Here is a 5,869-nt window from a genome sequence, read left to right as displayed (position 1 = left end):
ATCATGTAAGATATGAAAGTTAATTATGATGCAAATGATTTGCTGTTGATATAATGATATCATCTTGTTATGTGACTTGTTCATGCTGCTTCCGTTATTTAACTAAGTGCATATGGTATATGATGAAGTTTAGCTCCAAATTATTGGATGCATGTTGATATGTTGATTACGGTGTTTTGTTGTTAAGAGTCCATGCATAGCATATCATTGAGCTTAGTCCTCACCACGTTTATTAGGAGCTTTGTCCTCCGCACGTTTTATAGGAGCTTTGTCCTCCGCACGATTAAAGTATATTAATACTTATGATGACGATTGGTACCACATGCATATAAGGAGTCTAAGAGCATTGTCACATTGTCATGATTAAGATGCCTTGTTGATAATGATTGAATATGTGATTACGTGATAAGTGTTTATCAATTATGTTATGTTGTTCATGACAATTGGATATATGATTACGCGATAACTGTTTAGCAATTATGCAATGTTGTTAAAGAAATGATTATGATGTTAATTTATGATTCGCAATTACATTGATTAATGTTATTTTGTTATGAAATCTCACCCCTTCTGCTTGAAAATGTTGCCCTTCGTATGGGTAACTTGCAGGTGATCGTGCTTAGTGTGCAGTTGCCGTCGTAAGTGGCCTTGCCTTCTCTGTGTCGTCTAGGTCGCTCTGATACGTAACGGGATGGGGTTATATGCTATAACATGCTTCAGTCTTTTACGTTAACTGCTATGATAATTTATGTTTTGATTAACTCTTTTGAGATACTTTGTTGGGGCCTGCGTGCCAAACTGATTTATGATTTCTGAACTAATACTCCGCTGCTATGTTAAGATATTATGTGAAAGTTAAATTATTATTTAACTGTTTTTGGATTACGTTTCTATGTGATATCCCGTTTATGGTTTTTACTCTGATAAATGCTTAAGAAATCTGTATATTGGGAAAACGGGGTGTTACAATTGGTATCAGAGCAGGTCGGTCCGTCCGGTCAATTAGAGAGTCGTGTCGAGTCTTAGTAATATTTATATTACTATCTTATGTTGTTGTTGCTACTTTTGTAGAATATCAGGAATGGCTGGAAGAAACGATGCTGTGGGACAACAACCTAACGTAAATGCTGGTGCGAATGCTGAAGCTAGGATGTTGGAGACTTTCATGAAGAAGAACCTTCCAACTTTCAAAGGACGTTATGACCCTGATGGAGCCCAGACGTGGCTTAAGGAGATTGAGAGGATTTTCCGGGTTATGCAGTGCATTGAGGATCAGAAAGTGCGGTTTGGTACTCATCAGCTGATGACTGGTGGGTTGCTCTTCTGCCTACCCTTGGGCAGGAGGGAGCTGTTGTGACTTGGGCTGTTTTCAGGAGATAGTTCCTGAGAAGATACTTTCCGGAAGATGTTCGCGGGAAGAAGGAGATCGAGTTCCTTGAGTTGAAGCAAGGAAACATGTCTGTGACAGAATATGCTGCCAAGTTCGTGGAGCTGTCAAAGTTCTACCCGCACTATACTGCTGAGAATGCTGAGTTCTCGAGATGCATCAAGTTCGAGAACGGTTTGAGGCCCGACATCAAGAGGGCGATTGGGTACCAACAATTGAGAGTTTTTCCGGATTTGGTTAATAGCTGCAGGATCTATGAAGAGGATACGAAGGCTCACTACAAGGTAGTGAATGAGAGGAAGGGCAAGGGACAGCAGAGTCGTCCTAAGCCGTACAGTGCCCCCGCTGATAAAGGGAAACAGAGGATTGTCGATGATAGGCGGCCTAAGAAGAAGGATGCTGCAGAGATTGTGTGTTTCAATTGTGTTTCATATTGTAGCTGAATGCAAGCGTACGAACATTGTGTGTTTTAACTGCAATGGAGAGGGTCACATTAGTTCAGAGTGTACTCAGCCTAAGAGGGCGCCGACTACTGGTAGAGTCTTTGCTTTGACTGGTACTTAGACAGAGAACGAGGATCGTTTGATCAGAGCTACTTGCTATATTAATAATACTCCTTTAGTTGCTATTATTGATACTGGTGCTACGCATTGTTTTATTGCTTTCGATTGTGTTTCCGCTTTGGGTCTTGATTTGTCTGATATGAATGGAGAGATGGTTGTCGAAACTCCAGCTAAGGGTTCGGTGACTACTTCTCTCGTATGTTTGAAATGTCCTTTGTCTATGTTTGGTCGTGATTTCGAAATGGATTTAGTTTGTCTACCTTTGAGCGGTATGGATGTGATTCTGGGTATGAACTGGTTAGAGTACAACCACGTTCTTATTAATTGTTTTAGCAAGTCAGTGCATTTCTCTTCCGTCGAAGAGGAAAGTGGTGTAGAGTTTTTATCTACTAAGCAGCTGAAGCAACTGGAACGCGACGGTATCTTGATGTTTTCGTTAATGGCTACTTTATCTATTGAGAATCAAGCAGTGATTGATAGGTTACCGGTGGTGTGTGAATTTCCTGAAGTTTTGTCCAGATGAGATTCCTGATGTGCCTCCAGAGAGAGAAGTTGAGTTTTCTATTGATCTTGTTCCTGGAACGAAGCCGATCTCGATGGCACCTTATCGTATGTCTGCTTCCGAGTTATCTGAGTTGAAGAAACAGTTGGAAGACTTGCTTGAGAAGAAGTTTGTTAGACCAAGTGTTTCACCTTGGGGAGCGCCGATTTTGTTAGTGAAGAAGAAAGATGGTAGTATGCGGTTATGTATTGATTATCGGCAGTTGAACAAGGTAACTTTCAAGAATAGGTATCCACTTCCGAGAATTGATGATTTGATGGATCAGTTAGTGGGTGCACGTGTTTTTAGCAAGATTGATTTGAGATCAGGTTATCACCAGATTAAAGTAAAGGATGAAGATATGCAGAAGACAGCTTTCAGAACGCGTTATGGCCACTATGAATATAAAGTTATGCCTTTTGGTGTTACCAATGCACCTGGAGTGTTTATGGAGTATATGAATCGCATCTTCCATGCATTTTTGGATCGGTTTGTGGTTGTGTTTATCTACGATATTTTGATTTACTCCAAGACTGAAGAAGAACATGCTGAGCATCTGAAGATTGTTTTGCAAGTGTTGAAAGAGAAGAAACTTTATGCTAAATTGTCGAAGTGTGAATTCTGGTTGAAAGAAGTGAGTTTTCTAGGCCATGTTATTTCTGGTGATGGTATTGCAGTGGATCCGTCTAAAGTTGAAGCGGTATCACAGTGGGAGACTCCTAAGTCAGTTACTGAGATTAGAAGTTTCTTGGGTTTAGCTGGTTACTATAGAAGGTTTATTGAAGGATTTTCTAAGTTAGCTCTTCCGCTAACGCAGTTGACTTGTAAAGGTAAAACTTTTGTGTGGGACGTCAATTGTGAGAACAGTTTCAGTGAATTGAAGAAGCGTTTGACGACTGCTCCAGTGTTAATTTTGCCGAAGTCAGATGAACCTTTTGTGGTATATTGTGATGCGTCCAAACTGGGTTTAGGAGGTGTACTTATGCAAGAAGGTAAAGTGGTAGCTATGCTTCAAGACAGTTGAGAATTCATGAGAAGAATTATCCTACGCATGATCTCGAGTTGGCGGCCGTAGTCTTTGTATTGAAGATATGGAGACATTACTTGTATGGTTTGAGATTTGAGGTGTTTAGTGATCACAAGAGTTTGAAGTATTTGTTCGATCAGAAGGAATTGAATATGAGACAGCGAAGATGGCTTGAATTGTTGAAAGATTATGACTTTGGTTTGAATTATCATCCAGGTAAAGCTAATGTTGTTGCAGATGCCTTGAGTAGGAAGACATTGCATATGTCCGCTATGATGGTCAGAGAGTTCAAATTGCTTGAACAGTTTAGAGATATGAGTTTGGTTTGCGAATGGTCACCTCAGAGTGTGAAATTGGGTATGCTGAAGATTGATAGTGAATTTCTGAAAAGTATCAAGGAAGCGCAGAAAGTTGATGTCAAGTTTGTAGACTTGTTGGGTGCTAGAGATCAGACTGAAGACAGTGATTTTAAAATCGATGATCAAGGTGTGTTGAGATTCCGAGGAAGAATTTGTATCCCAGACAATGAAGAGATTAAGAAGATGATTCTTGAAGAGAGTCATAGAAGTAGCTTGAGTATTCACCCGGGAGCTACGAAGATGTATCATGATTTCAAGAAGATTTTCTGGTGGTCTGGTTTGAAACGAGATGTGGCACAGTTTATGTATTCCTGTTTAGTTTTTCAGAAGTCGAAAGTTGAGCATCAGGAACCTGCTGGAATGATGGTACCTTTAGATGTGCCAGAATGGAAATGGGATAGTATATCCATGGATTTTGTGACGAGTTTGCCAAATACTCCTAGAGGGAACGACGCAATTTGGGTTATTGTTGATAGATTGATGAAGTCGGCTCATTTTATACCGATTAATATTAGTTTCCCTGTTGCCCAGTTGGTAGAGATTTATATCAAGGAGATTGTGAAGTTGCATGGTGTTCCTTCGACCATTGTGTCAGATAGAGATCCAAGATTTACTTCTAGATTTTGGAAAAGTTTGCAAGAGGCTTTGGGTTCGAAGTTGAGGTTGAGTTCGGCGTATCATCCGCAGACAGATGGTCAGTCGGAGAGGACAATTCAGTCACTAGAGGATTTGTGTTCTCGAGCAAGGAGGAACTTGGGATAGTCATCTTCCGTTGATCGAGTTCACATACAATAATAGTTATCATTCAAGTATTGGAATGGCACCTTTCGAGGCTTTATATGGTCGGAGATGCAGAACTCCGTTGTGCTGGTTTGAGTCAGGTGAAAGAGTGGTCTTAGGACCAGAGATTGTTCAGCAGACTACTGAGAAAGTTCGGATGCTCCAAGAGAAAATGAAGGCATCGCAGAATCGACAAAAGAGTTATCACGATAAGCGTAGAAAAGATCTTGAGTTTCAAGAAGGAGACCACGTGTTTTTGAGAGTCACTCCTATGACTGGTGTAGGACGTGCTTTGAAGTCAAAGAAGTTGACCCCGAAGTTCATTCGTCCATATCAGATATTGGAAAGAGTTGGAACGGTGGCTTACCGAGTGGGTTTACCGCCGCATCTCTCGAATTTGCACAACGTTTTCCATGTGTCGCAACTTCGAAAGTATGTTCCGGATCCATCTCATGTAATCCAAAGTGACGATGTGCAAGTTAGAGACAACCTTACGGTAGAGACTTTACCGGTGAGGATTGATGATCGTAAAGTGAAGACGTTGAGAGGCAAGGAGATACCTCTCGTGAGAGTCGCTTGGACGGGAGCGACTGGTGAAAGCTTGACGTGGGAGCTTGAGAGTAAGATGCTGGAGTCTTATCCAGAGTTGTTTGCTTGAGGTAAATTTTCGAGGACGAAAATCTTTTAAGTGGGGGAGAGTTGTAACGCCCATTTCGTTTAATCGTTTATTTAATCGAGTTTAGGTGATTATATTATAATTATATAATATATGCATGATTTTGATATCTTTTGATGATTTACGATGATTTGATCGATGACGTGATAGTTATGAGTTTGAAGATTTGATAAGATATGAAATTATTTATTGTTAAATAAATAAGATTTGAAATAATATAAATATTAGTTGAGGCTGTTTGATATTTAGATAGTTTAGGAGAAAGTGAGATAAGATAAGTAAATAAGAAAAGATATAAATAGGGAAGACCTAATTTTTAGAAAAACTGATTGTACGTGAAAACTTTTGGAAAAAGGGAGAAAAAGCTTAGAGAGGAGCAAGAGACCAAGCGGGCTGCGATATTTCTGCAAATTTAAGGTAAGGATGAGACTAATAACTCAGTAATATTAGTCGTTGTAATTCTGATGATTAATTAGCAAGAATTAGGATTAATTGAAGAAAACGAAAACTAGGTCAAAACCTTAGAATTGATGATC

Source organism: Medicago truncatula, chromosome 1 (genome assembly GCF_003473485.1).
Source record: "Medicago truncatula cultivar Jemalong A17 chromosome 1, MtrunA17r5.0-ANR, whole genome shotgun sequence".
NCBI classification, from domain to species: Eukaryota; Viridiplantae; Streptophyta; class Magnoliopsida; order Fabales; family Fabaceae; genus Medicago; species Medicago truncatula.
Note: the sequence above shows the minus strand (reverse complement) of the source record.